At 37.6% G+C, this 16,214-nt stretch overlaps 1 protein-coding gene across 1 annotated transcript in view; it reads right to left on the reverse strand.

Annotated features, from left to right (window-relative positions):
* cdh11 (cadherin 11, type 2, OB-cadherin (osteoblast)) overlaps positions 1–14,539 on the reverse strand; it is a 56,975-nt gene extending 42,436 nt beyond the window's left edge. Inside the window, exon 1 of the mRNA XM_084109453.1 lies at positions 14,031–14,539. The gene's annotated coding sequence lies outside the window, so the exon portion shown is untranslated. The remainder of the gene's footprint in view (positions 1–14,030) is intronic.
* Between the last annotated feature and the right edge of the window lie 1,675 nt (positions 14,540–16,214).

Below are 16,214 nucleotides of genomic sequence, written 5' to 3' on the forward strand. Positions count from 1 at the left end.
GTAACTAGAGCAGAGCTGGCAACCCGGATGCCGAAACACTACTGACTTCGTGATTGGTAGATAGGTGGAGGGTGGAGCATCAGGCCAAAACACAATATGACAACATCAACATCAGTTGAGGGCTGCAACTTCACTTTTAAATTACAATATCCTGGCCGGACTACTGTTGTCAGTGAGTATTTGAAATGAACATGATTTCTTAATGTCTAGTGACATATCAGGGCCATTTAATGATTAATTGAAATACATTTCTTACATACGGCTCCTTTAAGTATATTTGATTGTGCTAAAGTAGAACTACTGCAAGTATACTTTAGGTTCACTTTCAAACTATCCTTACTAATAGTGATTAACACTAAGTACTAAATACATTTTAGGCTTAATATTAAGAAATGTGAATTGTGCAGTAAAGAAGTACTCCACATAAAGTTTAATTATAATATTTATATCAGTCTCAAGCGATTTGTCAGTAAATATGTTAATAGATTTGTAAAATACTTAATATGAAATAAATGTATTTTAAATACATTTTGGTATAGTTTTTTTTTTTTTTTTTTTTTTTTTTTCACTAGGGAAGTTTACTTGTATACTAATATAACAGATCCAAACTAAGCATATTACCTCAAAAAGATGTAACAGGAGTTAAAATGAATCATTTAATTGCACAGTGATTTGTTTAAATGAACTGATTCACTATAATGCAGACTTCTCAATGATATGCAACAGAGGACAGTGCTTGTTTGAGTTTTGCCTCAGATCATTCTTCTCCAGAGCTGTGGGCATAATAAAATATGATGAAAAATACAGTGATGCGTTTTTCAACAATACACCGAATGGTAAAAAAGTTCCTTGTTAATGTTTTGAAAAGAGCTGAGCTATTGTCATATTACTGAAAAATTGAGTTTGTAGAATCACAATTTTTAGCCAATTACTGACTAACACTGAATACACATTTGTGCAGTTTTATTTACCTCTCCCTCTCATACAAAGTTTTTACCTGCAGCTCTGAAATATGTTAAGTTTTTTTGGCCTACATTTTTTCAAGGGGTGCACAAACTCTATGCATTTCTCCACAGATTTAAGTGTCTTTTTAAAATTGTATCCCTGGACTCAGTGAGGTGCCACTAGCCAGTCATAATCTGTTATTGTGTGCCTGAAACCATGTGTGATTAATTTCTCTTTTAAATGAACCGTCCAGTCCGCTTTGGCATTGGGGCCATGATGGAGCCGCACTATAAATGGTTTATATCATGGCTTTTGTCAAGCTCCTTTCCCCCGCAGCCTCGCTCAGTAATTGAAAAGCCACCTCCGACGGAGGGACTGAGCGACTGTGTTTGTAGCATACAGACGACGGGGACCGGGGGAAAATGGTCAGAGTGGGTCTTACCACCTCAATGTGAATAGCTACCCAAAAGGATTTCCAGGGACACCTGCACTGACCCATAATGACCCACCGGGCACCCTCCATCCAAGCAATAACATTTTCTGTTCAGTCTGGACAGGAGGTGGAATAACTGGATGACGGAATGAATACCAATGTTAATAATGTAGCTCTCGTCGAGCTTTGTGTTAGTATCAGATGTGTTCATTGTGAATTTGATTTAATCTCAGAGGCGACTATATCTGTCAGCGTGGCCTCAACAGGCATGGAAATCGCTCTCTTTTTCGTCCCTCTCTCTCTGTTCTTAGCCTCAGGATTTGCTTCGCTTGCATACAGAAGGGTTGTGATAAATGATAGCATCTGCCTGCCTTCTTCACCACCTGCATTTAGAAATTTCTTATGGGTGCTCACTAGGAAAAAGCTGGCACTGCTGTGCAAACCACACATTGGAGAGAAAAAAAAATACATTTTAAGAAAAACAAATATAGACTCTACATAACATCTTTCATCACAGTGTTTTGAATGCATAACTGCAATAATATTTTTCTCCCTTATTACCTAAACATCTTAGGTCCTGTCACACTTGGTGACCCGATCACAACTGGTCAGCTGATACAGATTGTCATTTCAATTAAGTTACAATTATCAAATTACAATGATCCACTTAGCAGACACTTTTATTGTACGTATATCAGTAAGCTTGTGAGCTGTTTTTGAAAGAAGTTTCTTAGGCTCACTAAGGCTGCATTTATTTGATCAAAAATACATTGTAATAGTATTACAATTAAAAACATTTGTTTCCTGTATGAATATATTTTAAAATGTATTTTATTCCTGTGATGATACGCTGAATTTTACTCCATTACTCGTTACTCCAGTCTTCAGTGTAACATGATCCTTCAGAAATCATTAATATGCTGATTTGGTGCTTAAAACAAAACAACAACAACAACAAAAAAACACTGGAAACAGTGATTTCTTTTTCATGATTCTTTGAAGATCAGACAGTTCAAAAGAACATTATGTATCTGACTTAGACATTTTTTGAAACAGTAAAATCTTTAGTGTAATTTTTGAGCAATTTAGTGCACACCTTGCTAAGTAAAAGTATTAAAATCTTCAAAAAAAAAAAAAAAAAAACATTCTTACACTTTTAAACGATGCTGTGAATATAATAATAATAACTGTATTTTTATATAGCGCCTTTAAAGTTAATTTCTCAAGAGAACAAGAAAAAAGTTCAAACAAAAATTGATATGCATAATAAGAGAATAAAATAAAATAAAATCTAGCCTAAAATTATAAACATGGCAGCTTTAAAACCCTTCTTTTAGTGGTTTACCATGTGGGTCGCATCAGGAAAGATTAGTGTTTATGGAGTGATCAGATAGCAAAATGTTACCATGATTAGCATTTATCACTGATCTTAATACCAGGTCTGAACATTTTCTGTGAAGCTGCTTTGAAACCACACACATTGTTTAAAACACTGCACACATAATGCTTGACTTGACCTAAAATTCAGGTAAAAAAACAAAACAAAACAAAAAAACGTCTGCAACCCAGAATTACTGCCTTCTCTATCAATCCCCCACTTCCAGTGACAATACGCTGTGCCCCAAATAACCCTAAGAGGCAGAAAAACACCTCCAAGTTAAGAACTTATAGAATTGTCAGCTTTCATGCCACTCAAAATCTCCCATTTCCTCTGCTTCAAATGCTGCTCGGAGCAGTGCTTTTGAAATCCCCTATTTGGTGACGCACATGCCTCTATTCTGTGTTAAGACACTTCTGAGAAACAATGCACACTCACTGGCTCATGCTGATCTGTCCCCGTGTAAAACACAGCAGAGTTCGGCACTAAAATCATTGCAAATTCTTTGGTTCTTAAATTTCAGCAGCTACAGTTCTGATCAAAGCATGAATGAGAGAAGCAGAATAAAGAAATAAGTCGAGTCAAATTACTTTATGTAGGGCTGGACGATATGGCCAAAGTTTATATAACAATACGTATCTTAATTTCGGTCGATACGATATAATTCCGTTATTCCGTTAAAAAAAAAGCCAAGTCTATGAAACCTCCTCCTATAAAACTATATCATATTTTATAAAATAAAAAAGGTACAAATAAATTAATGTTCACCTTTTATTTGTATTTAGCCTTCATCCAAACAAGAAATGTGAAATCACTGTCAAATAAACAAGACTCTCAACTTATTAATATTAATATCTTGAAACTTTCAACTATAAAATAGGCTGATTATATTATCTTAAAGATTGAAAAAAAAAGTGCTTCATCCAGGATAAAGAATATAAAAAGTGCTCAGAGTTGCTGCAGAAAACAGAAAAAAGAGTGATCAACAACAAAACCACAAGTTGCTGGGGCAAGGACATTGTACTGAATTCATTCCGATTGATCAGTCTGAATGTGGTGTTTACATGAACGCTAAACAAGTGATCGGGTTGATGTGCCTGCTTCAAATCGGAAAATATATATTTTTGACATGCGCTCACTGCACAAAAGAGTTTCCCGATGTTTGCGCATAATAACTATTCTCCTTCATTTGTTCTTTATTTGTTTTAAACAGCAGACTTAATATTTATCTGTTTCTGGTCATAATTTGGAGACAATGAGCATGAACCGTTGTGCCGTGCCGCAGTAAAAATGCCCCTCCCCACGCCCAAAACCACACGTCTGTGGATGAGAATCGGAAACTAGGACTGGTGGGACGTTGTCCTGCTCCACTTCACAGACGCGGAATGAAAGGAGAATTTCAGAATGCCGGGAAACTCATTTATATGACACTATTCAACAGGAAGAACAACTCGTTTTGTGCTATTCTACGTCATTGCACATGCGCACTCCTTTCAGTTTCGGTTGTCAATGTGATCAAGTGTTTACATGTTCTCTCGATCAGATTAGAAAAGAAATAAACCATCTATTTTATTCGGATCAAGCTCAATCTGATCGATTAAGGTGTTTACATGAAGGCTTTGCAGTCTGATTAAGCCGTCAATACGATTACTAACGGATTATTTGGGTGACATGTAAAGTGCCAGTGACAAATGCTGTAATGTATATTGAAATATCGGAAATGTGTTTAAAAATCATATCACCGTTACTGAAAAAAATGTTATCTCGATATATATTGATATTGAATTATTGTCCAGCCCTAAATATATGTATATGTAAGGTATGTAACAAGAAGTATGTAACAACTGACATAACATCAAGAAGTGTATGATGCAATTCATAAGCAACTGATATTATACTCTCTAGGCAGCACAGTCAGTACTTTAGCACTTCAATACACACATTCCCGACTGTTACCATGGAGAGCCATTCAAATACAGACAGCTGTCAGGTCAACAATCACGCGAGTGGGCATCAAAGAAAAGATGGTTTGCTCTGGGGTGAGAGGAGCATACAGAAGGTGAATGGGCGAATGGCAAAAGAAGAAAAGGACTGCGCGGATGGGAACAGGTCTTTCTGGCATAAAATGAAAGACAGTGTTTTACATGACAGTTGAAGGAAGTACAGCTTGTTTGCTCTTCGTGGGAGTGGTGGGATTTGTATGGAGGGTGGTCTCTAGTTTATCCCGTACACCGCACTGTCCTGGTCGCTCAGCAGGGGCCGGGCTCCTCCATTACAAGTCGGTTCGGGTTTACGACCCAAGGCTAACTGTCATGTTAATGAACGCCTTGCTGGCCTTCACGAGCCCTGTGTCCTTGTGGAAGTGACAAGCAGTGTACAACCCTTTACCGTTCTCACTGAAAAGGCCATTACGTCCCTTCTCCTCTAACAGTTGTAGTGCTAATGTTCAACAGCCTAATTAGAAAGGGAAGCGGCTGCTTTCCAAAAAAGACTGTCCACCCATGGGCCACCCACAATGTCAGGCAGCTGGAAATTATTTCTGCCTTCACTGTAACCTACAAAGCCCAGCAAACAGGGGTCAACAGGATGTGGACACCCCTGCATTAAATTATAACAATTAAAACCTTAGGCTGGACGAGTCCCCGAGGCCCCAAACTATTTACTGCAGAGCTTGTCCGTGACAGAAAGAGGTCTAAAAAGAGCTTTCCTGACACAACAGAATTTACAGAGGTGTGAAATTAAGTGCAATTTGGCATTACAGTGATTCAGCCAAACCTAATGCCTTAATGCGTTTTCCTATTGCGAGAGTGAAGAATGATTCAGAAAGGATATAAGCAATAGAAAAGCTGTTGCATCAAAGACAAACATCCCCACAAATGGAATGACAATGTTTGCGCTACAAGAGGTAGCACTGCAACGCTGACAATTCCTGAGGGTGCTGCTGGCTCCAGGAGTGTGAATGAGTTTACTGATGCAAACACACATTGACAGGCACTAAACAAAAATGGGCCAATAGATGGAGGGACAAACTCCCTTTCTGGTGCATTCGGTTTTCATGTTTTTTATTCATATATATATATATTTCTAATTTCTAATTTAATTTATTAATGTTTTACAGAAAACACTCAAATACTCCAAATAACTGGCAATCAAATCTTATCAAATATATTAAGGTGAGTGAGTATGTATTAGTTGAATAATCTCTGAAAAATCTCATTTATTTTACAGGTTTCAAATTATCAGAGAGAAAATGTCTAAAAATTAACCTAGAATTTATAAAGTTAAACAAAGAGAACCATACCCTACTAGTCATCTTTTTCATAGGAAATTTATTATTATATTCATCGATTACTAACTTTTTTACTTTTTGCTGGAGCCACATTTAAAATTGAAAGGTCAAGTAGAAAAACCTGCAGATTTACACATAAGCAGGATACATTTTCTTGCGTAAGAATTAATGGTCCTTACAGTTTATTTGTATCTGAACTTAGATCATGCACTTAATTTATTAAGTATATCTGTACGTTATCATGTAGAAAAAAAAGCTGTTTTTTTTTTTTGTTTTTTTTTTTACTATTGATTTAGTAACATTATGTAAATGTTTCAGAAAGATGAAAAAATACAATTTTAATATTTGTATTTGATATTTGTATGGGCTGTTGTTGGCATGATTTCCACATCTTCTTCATTTTTTCAATGTGTCTAGAGCACTTGTGAAAACTTTGTGCTTTGAGGCTGGTTGAGGTTAGACGCTGGTCAGTTTGAAGCGTCTGCCTCCTGGTCTTGATCTCGCCGGCAAAGCTGAAGACTGAATCCGCCATTGTGGCTGCCTGATAAAGAGATTAGGGCACTGTGAAAGGAGGCGGGACAGCATCTCCGTGCATCTGAGATGCTTAGCTGAAAGGCCCATTGTAGGTCCAGTACACATCCTGCCTTCCCAGAGTACTTGACAACCAAAACAGCCAACAACAGAATTCCTGTGTCAAACAAAACGCTCCTTGTCTACCCAAAGGTTTATCTGCCTCATTTACAAATGTATGCCTTTGTGACCAAACCGCTTCCCCTTAACCCAGCCACTAGAAGCAGAACTAAATAAATTATTCACTCATTCCATGCTATTTTTGTTGATCTCAAGGTTAAAAACGAAAATGACACAAATAACGTTTCGAGAGATGGGCTGGCTGAATGCCCCGCTCTCTTTAAAACGTCAATAGGAAGGAAAAGCAGGATCCGAGAACATGTGCTGGGACTGTCCCACTACTCTTTTGAGCATTTTTTTCTTTTTTTGACAAAATAAATTTGAATCAAGTCAAAAATTTGAATCAAGTCATATCAGGTCAAAAGAGTTTTGGAACACCAGATGTTCCAACCCAATTGAGTTCATACATATTTTTTTCTTTCTTTCTTTCTTTCTTTCTTTCTTTCTTTTCTTTCTTTCTTTCTTTCTTTCTTTCTTTCTTTCTTTCTTTCATTAAAAAAATCATCCTTGCTAATTTAGTTGCAATTTCCCTCTGAGGAAATGAGCTCTTCAGATAGTTAAATTTAGATAAATACATGTAATCAATCATGCATCTTGTCCTATTATAATTTTCTGAAGGAAGAAAAAAGCTAAGAGGTATAATAGAGAAACTAATATCATTTACATATCTTTTCAAGTCTTCAGATCCTGGCAGAGAAAGGGCCACATCACAGCCTGGATCTGGGGCCCTGCGATTGGCTAAAGTAAACAAAATTACTGATTACAAACCCCAGGGATTATTTTTGCATCATAATTCATTCGAGACAGATTTCCATCCAAAAGTTAATATGAGACCTTGGAGATCAAGGGTACAAAGCTATGAATGCCAAGGACAGCAGAAGGTTATCAGTGCCGCACTTGTTAAACTCTCAAGCTCAGTTTATCCTACTTATTATGTATAAACACAAAAATTGGGAGCCTTTATCCGCATACCTCGCCTGAAATATTGGCCCACCAGGTTATTCAACAAATTCTTTTATCTTCCACATCATCTGTTCCATAAACCTAGTTTTCTCTCACCGTTTGGGAGTTGTTGTTACTCACAGCCTTTTCCACTGTTCTTTTGGTAACTGAGTTGTAATTGGCCTGCTTGTTATTCACTGTTGACAAAGCCCCAGTGCTGCTAGATTTGGACCTCTTGTTTTCTCTGAGTGAAGCAGCCAGACGCTAGTATTGTGGCCAGGTCTTTAGAGAAGGCTGCCCATCAGATGGTCAGTGGAATGGAACATAGCCTGATTCTTCACACACCATTGTGTCAGCTTATAGAGATTAAAGGGATGAATATTTTATCGAGGCCACCAAAATGGCCAGGATCGTACAAAACTGAAACACTAAGTCTGGGAGGTGATGAGTTGCGTCTTTCTGCCAAAAGAAATGACTGTGTCCTCTGGGGTCCAAAAATAATAATAATATTAATAATAACAAAACAAACAAAAAGCTCTGTTCAAAAAGAAACATCCTGTGCAGCCATCCATAACCACACGTGTCAAATTCATTTTGTTTTGGAGGATTTTCTCCATGTCTTTCATCAGATAAGAAAAAAAAGGGGAAGATGAGTGACAGAAAAAAAAGGCTGATGAGGTGGTAATATAACATGGAAAAAGCTCAGGCTTTGGCTGAGTGGAGGTCAGGGCTCTGAGATGAATTCTGACGAAGTTTAGCGGAGATAGAGGGAGCAAAAGAGTGGGCAGTGATGAAGAGAAATACGAGATGACTGACTGAGATAGACAGGGGAAAGTTCAGACTGTTTTCTCACAGCCCGTCTGACATTTACAAGGCCAGTTTGGAGGAAAGAAGCTGGAGGAAGCTCTTGACCTCCACTTCATTACAAGCCCAAAAGACCCTCCACCACATTAAATATTGAGAACAGGTGAGGCAGCAGCTCTGAGGAAATACAACAGAGTAAAAGGACAGCAAGCAATGAGAGAAGCACTGAACTGTGAGAACAGCAATGCTCTCTCTCTCTCTCTCTCTCTCTCTCTCTCTCTCTCTCTCTCTCTTTCTCTCTCTCTCTCTCTCTCTCTCTCTCTACAGCAAACTCAAAATCCAATTTCATGCCTCATGTCTTAAAGTGAGCTAATTTTAAGAGGTTTCCTTTTACTATTTTGTTTCTGCATTTCAACAATCTGCAGCAATATTCATTACCATTAAGTAGGAAACAATAAGCCACTTGAACGTTGCTACAAAAACCCATGTGATGGTGTGGCGCTTGCAAACCTTAAGAGACAACTAGCTACGGAGACAAATGCCAGACATTAGCCGCTGTCATCATGACTGCCATTCTCTGTCTTTTCCTTTTTGTTCTGGTAATTTCTAGGCTGGTGAGGCAACAAATAAACATTTAAAGACAGAAAAACACTGTGATTTACGCGCCCCATGCATTTAGAGACCCTCCAAAACACTTTATGCGAAATTAAAACGATCAGGTTGTGTGTTCATCCCTATTGTTTCATTACATTCGAAGACTTAAATAGACAAAAGAACAATGAGTATCTCAGGGAAAAGTTTAATTGCACAAAATCATACATTGCCTATAGCACAGTGATAGATAGGACAGAGTTGGAGTAAGTATTAGTGTATTATGCATATGCATCACCATATGCCACCCGATAATGAACCTAGAGCACTTAACGCTCTGATTGCAGGCTATGGTTGAACTATAAATTAAAAGATGTTAGTTCACTTTCAGAAGGAACAGGAGGGGGGTATTTGTGATCCATTTGTGCCGGTGTGCTCTTTCTGATTGGTCTGCGAGAAATGCAGCCCATGCTCATTGTCTTCAGTGTCTTGAATATTAGTGTGAATGTGCATTGTGGCAACGCTGGGCTTCAACATGGGAAACCCGACAATTAGCTTTATTGCAGATGCAAAGAAGGAGTAATGGAGCATGTCATTGCAGATCAGTTCATCCTCCCACCCCTTTCCCATTCCAAAAGGAAGAGTTGAAAACCTGTGCAAACCCTTAGCAACACTAACCAGATGGCTGGTATCTGGACTCAAATCAGCTACTTGTTTACTTCCAGGGTTTCTTGGAAGGACAGGAAGAACTAATGCATAAAAAATCATATTAATGCAAGCACATGTTTTCACCTTTATGTGTAGTACGTTATGTGAGGAATACAAAAAAAATCCTGTGATTAATTTATCTAACCCATCACGTATGCTTTATTATTGGTATTACGACTTGAATTCAAACTGAGAGGAAAAAAAGAGGGAGGGGGTTTTAAAGCACTTCTGTCTTAGGACGCATTACTGAAGAAAAGGTTACACGTCTCATGTCTAATTGCGTTGTGTGGAAATGGGTTCAGGATAATGTTATCTGCTGTTTTGCGGCCAAGCAAGTCTGAGAGAAGAATCAGGCCTATTGCTGGCCATATACCCAAGTCACATCACTTATGACCAGTGCTTTCTTTCTAAAGGTCATCTCTTTGAGAACGCAGCATGATTTGGTATTTTGGTTTAATTTCAGCAAAAATTATATTTCAAGAAGTTTTTTAATGACTAGGTCTATAGGATAAAATATCAATGGCAAAAATGACCATGTTTAAATATTAGTCAACAGATTTAATTTCACAGATATGACTGAATAGATTAAGAAAAAATATGTGCAATTAAAGCAAACACAAAACACGTCAAACCACACAGATAATGGCAATCCTAAATGTACTAGCTTACCATTAACAATTCCATGTGTGAGGTAATACCACAAATAAAAATAAAATATATAAAAAGTATTTGTAATAAATTAATTTAATGACTGCATTCTATTTTTCTGCATTTCAAAAGAAATGCAAGCATGAGAACACCAATGGAATTTAATCATTCGTAAATATGTGCTGTACGTTCTCTACGTATTTTCATCCATAAAAGAATAGAGGATGCAACCGTCAAAGAAGGTTGAGTTACATCATGGTCTTCAAAGGCAAAGGTTAAAAAAACAGTATTATGATATAGTGCTAGATCAAAGAATGGTCTTGACATCAGAAAAAAAAAAAAACTGATATCTAACCTGCTTTGACAAAATCTACTTTGCTTGTCACACTCCAGGCTATCCAGAGTAAATGAAGAATATTAACAGTGAAGCCTAGTAAAACCAGCAAGCCATACCGTTGGCAGCAAATTCACAATGCATTCTTGATGTATTTATTCATAATCCAATGCCTTTTCAGAGCAGCACTATAAACTGGCTTCAGATTGCCAACATTTAGATAACATATCACACCAAATCTCATAAAACAAAAAACACCCAACTGCACCTGACACAATGTGGTTGCTCATCTCACACTGTTCATATCAATTCTTCAATCCTCACACATATCTGTATCACTAAGATCCTCTCAGGTGTTGTTCATTAGGCATTTTTTCCACAATCTCAACATCTCCCCACTGCATCAGTCGTGAGATCATGAATGATGAGTTATGTTTGTCATTGCACCGCCTTGTAAAGTAAGGCATTAAAAGAATAAAAGAAAGAAAAGAAAAGCACTCCTGCTCTAAAAGTTAGCATATAAAAGGGTGTATGATTTTCTGCTTTGCTAATTGCTCCTCATAAGGGTGAATGGATGTTTTGCAGCACCCACGCAGTGATTAGTGCAACCACATTCAGCATGAAGGCTGCTTTGTATAAATGAAGCTATAATTCTCCACTGTGTCAAATACTCTATTAATAAGTATTTGATGGGGAATAAAAAATAAAAAAAACGTCCGCATCCAATTTATTCTCCTGTTGCCATATTTCATCCACCGTATTTCATAGTGGTAATTGTAGACACTCTTCATGACTCTTTGTAAAATACATTTCACAGTTGAAGATGAAGGCCCCCGTCCAAACAAGCTATATATATATATATATAAGTACTTTTAGGCATGCTTGGCGTCTACATGAGGGATGCCAAGAAATCCCTAAGAAAAAAACTTTATACAATAGAAAGTGTGGAGTTATCATACAGTACCAAGCCACCAGTCAGAAAAATGTATTTATGTGTTCCAAGGTCACTAACAGATGGCATGAGATTCCTGCACTGGAGACAGTTGGCACGAACAACTTGGTCCTGTCCAAGTGCTGGTATAATCATCATTATTCTGCGCGTGAGTAGAAACCACCACAATGAGACCAAAACTGCCGAGGAGGCTGCCAGCAGAATCGGAAAGACTTTCTTCATGCATGAACATGACCGAATTTATAGGTGTGGAGATAAATTTACTTTTTTTTTCCACCAAAGCCCAATTGAAGTGCAAAAGCACTGTTTGTCTAACTGTAACTTCGCTTTTGCTTTTCAAAAGATCTGCTTTAATGAAACCTATAATTAAATGCTCCCTCACAGAATATGGACTGATCAGATGAGCTCCGAAAATCAGTTCTAGCTGAGGTATTCTTTTCTTTAATTGAAAATTAAACTCAGCAAAAAAGGTCTCCTGGCCTTGTTTGGATGTGACTGGTGGTGGAAAAAAGGGCTCTTTGAGAAGCTTCACAAGTCACCATAACAAATGCCTTTATTTGTTGAAAATGACTGAGTCTCTTCCTCTATCGACCCGCAGTGATGTGGGACTGGAGCAGCGCAGCACCCAGCACAATGCAAGAGCAAGATACCGTGGGCTTCATTTTTTCTCCCTGCACACAACTCCAAGGTGGTAATGTGACACCAAAGGTAACAGAAGCCACTGACTAGAAAGATGTTAATCCTGACAAAGTGCCACAGCATTAGCCAGAGCCTCTGCTAGATTGAATTCTGCATCCCTGGGGAGCATGAGCAACACAGACGGTGGCGCTCAATCTTTTTGAGTGGCCCTCCGAGACAAAACTGTGGTAAGCAAACTGGGCCAGGACTGAAAAGAACAACAGCACCCTCTATTGAATGCATGTGAGCATGCATGGTGTTCTTCAATCATCATCATCATCATCATTATTATTACTAGTAGTATTATTATTAAATTATCATTATTGTTGTTGTTGTTGTTGTTAAAAATAATAATAATACCCACACATTTATCTCTAAGTATTGGATTGCTGATAATAGGAAAATTGGACTTAGTCTTTGTTTAACATTTGGATACTTTCCATCTCTCTTGTTAGGCCTAGATGTAACTGCCACAGTCATCGTATACCTATCACATTGCATTGAGTCTGACAACATAGGCTATATATATATATATATATATATATATATATATATATATATATATATATATATATATAACCTAATTTTCAAATGTAAAATCCTTAGCACTCCGATCCAAACACACGCATACGCACTAATTCGCTTCACTGAATCACTCACTATCTTGACAAGTTCTGCGTGTCCTACAGAGCAATACAGAGCTGATATTGTTCATAACGGTTTGTGTAATGATTCATGGTGTGATTCTCACAATGGGGGGTATATGACTGTTTTTATGCCCTGGGTTGTACTCTCTCACCACCCTCACGACTCCTCCATTCCCCGCCGTGAATGCTGAGGCGTTGTGGATTCACTCCAGCGACAGGCGACGCGCATTCCTTTCTACAAACCAAAAGCTCGTGACGGGGGAAAGCCTCATCACTTGTAGGCTAAAGCCTAAATAAAAATAAAATATTCTTGAATAAATACATTAATAAACAAACAGCGGACACCATGCCTGCACTGTGCACTAGATGGAATAGGTATTCTGGATATTAGGCTATATTAGAGCTGCATGGAAAGTTGTTCACAGCACTCTCGATGATCGACAGTCACAAATATCTTGCCAAAGTCACGAAAATAAATAAAATAGCCTAAACTAAGATAATGACGACGTCGTATAACCACAAAAAAAAAAAAATAGAACTGCCTGGTTTTTGTCTGCACTAGCTAGTAGCCTAGAACAAAACGTGATTTTATGATCATCTTTGTCCCCTTTTTTTTTTTTTTTTTTTTTTTTTTTTGCTCAGGCTCAGGCTCAGTGGAACGCAATGCATCTCCACCACGTCGTGCTCATTATCTTGAGGAGCAGCTAAAAACTAAAAGTTGAGCTTCTCGCTGAGCTCCATGGTCCAACTGTCTACGAAAGCAAAACGCTCCTCTGATTGTCATCAGAAGCGCTCACATTTGCAACTGACTAAAGTGTGCATGGTTTACAATAGGTGTGCAGTCACTGCAAAAGAGCTGTCTGCTGAGGGATGGAGAAAAGCTTAGGTGAGAACGGCTGACCCGTCCTCTCCATTCCTCTGAAGCCAGCTCTTGCAGTCCAGCGTTGATATGATGCGCATTTCAGTCTTAAACACCATCATCACTTCCTACCTTTGAACACTTTCAGACACGACACCGGTTGTCCAGTGGTGGTCCCAACAGCGGCTAAACGCAGCCACTTCTTCTCTTTGACCAACAATCAACATCCAACAAGAGCAGTCTGTGTAGGCTATTAGCTCTCCAGACGCAGGGTCCTCCTTGGAAAAGTCCTCTCCCAGAATTGAAGGAAAACGTAAAAGCCCGGTTGTTTTCTTTCTTTTCTTTTCCCTTCTTCAAGAATCGAAGGCAACTGTTAAATGAAGACTGGTGAAATAAAACTGAGGTATGTCCACGATCAGTCAGGTGCAACTGTTCTGCGCGCACGTTCGCTCTGCTCCTCCAACAGCCGGAATGATGATTACCGGTGCGATGTAACGAAAGTAGGATGTGTGTGTCTTACTGCCGGTGACTGTGTCGAGTCAACCCTCCTTCTCTCCCTGCGTTTCCAGATGGAAGCAGTTTCTCATCTGTCCTGTCGCGCGGTCCCATCCGAAGCGAGCGGCCAACGCAACTGTTAAACCGGCCTCTAAAATCCTCCTCCAATCAAAACAGGCGGAGGAAAGCTGAGCCCCCACTGGGGATTGAAAAACCTCTTCGTCTCAATCAAAAAATAAATAAATAAAATAAAATAAAAAATATAAAAAGTGACACAATTCTCATTGAGAAATGCAGCTGATAAAACGAATGAAGATCGTTTGGAAATACAGCTATTTCTCACTACCTCGCACTCACTATCTCTAACCCTCTTTAGTGTGTTTTATTTAGTTGACAAGACAGCCATATGGAAAACCAGGGACTGCATATATTTTGTTTAATCGTCTGTAAGTTTACTTCTCTTTGATATCATATTTCCATATATGTCTGATACAAATTACTTATCACAAATTATTTATATTGCTAAATAGCAAAGTTGTGGGTAGATTTATTGTCAATAACTTTAAATTTTTTAGTTACAAGATAGTCACGTTCTCCACTTTAATTGAATTGTAAATAAAACATTTTAATAAAAAATAAATAAAAATAAAAATAAAGTAAATTTTATCAAATATTTTATCTTAATTATTTGTTGTTTTGTTTTTAACATATGTTTTGGGTGTTATTAAATTATATAACAAATAGCTAGGCTATCATAGACTTCTGATAGGTCAATATAAATTTAAAACTGTTCTAAGTAACAGCTCTGACAGAAACACCTATTAATATCATTGCACAATGTCTGTTATTTATCTTGTATAACAGTAAATTAATTTGCAAAATAATAATAATAATAATGCTTCAATAAAAAAATAAATATATATATATATATATATATATTTATTTTTTATTTTTTATTTTTTTTAATATGGCCTAACCATTTCTATAAGCAATAAACTCAAAAGCCACGCTGTATTTTGAAGGTAGTTACAACTTACCTCATATTACAACACTCTACAGTTTCCCCTACTTCAAAGTTGACTTTATCTTTTAGAGTAACACAATTTTTAACAATGAATACAGTGTTGCATACATAAAATCACAGCACTATGCTCAGAAAAACTCATTTTGGAAATAGGTCATTATGTTGTAAGACCATTACTCTGGTCATCATGTCAGAGCTTAATTGTAGGTTAGGTCTATAATTTTGGTATCCATTACTGCCCTGCTAATTGGAATGTCTACTCCTACCATTGTGCTTTGTTGATTGGGACTGGTAGGCCACTGAAACTGTAGTTTGACCCACTTCTTTTTCCATTTGTGGCATAAGGTTGAGGCAGGAAAGTTTATTTTTCTGTGTATGTGGATCATGCTGAAAATAAAACCGATCTAATATCACTATTCAGAATCCCATTTGAAGTCTATAAAGAGAAATGCAAAACACTCAGTTTAGATGTTGAGTTTAATGGGATGAAAATCATTTTCTTCCTTCTGCTCGGTGTTGTTTTTGCAACAACATTATAATAATGGAAGACAATACTGGTCGTTCGCTAAAAAAAAATGATTTTCTTTGGCGTATTTATGGTTTGGGTTTCCACCCTCACAGATTGAGGAAGAGTAGTGTTCATTAAGAACAGCTCATATTCAGCATGCGCTCTATTCCTGTCTTTAAGGCAATCCCAAACATGATCCTCTCTCCATCAGCCATTTGACTGGGGATATAGTGAACAATCAATTCAGTCAGATTATTAGCCCGTCTAATAATTGAATTGAGCTGTCGCT

Source organism: Abramis brama, assembly GCF_963993115.1.
Source record: "Abramis brama genome assembly, chromosome: 3".
In the NCBI taxonomy this organism is placed as follows: domain Eukaryota; kingdom Metazoa; phylum Chordata; class Actinopteri; order Cypriniformes; family Leuciscidae; genus Abramis; species Abramis brama.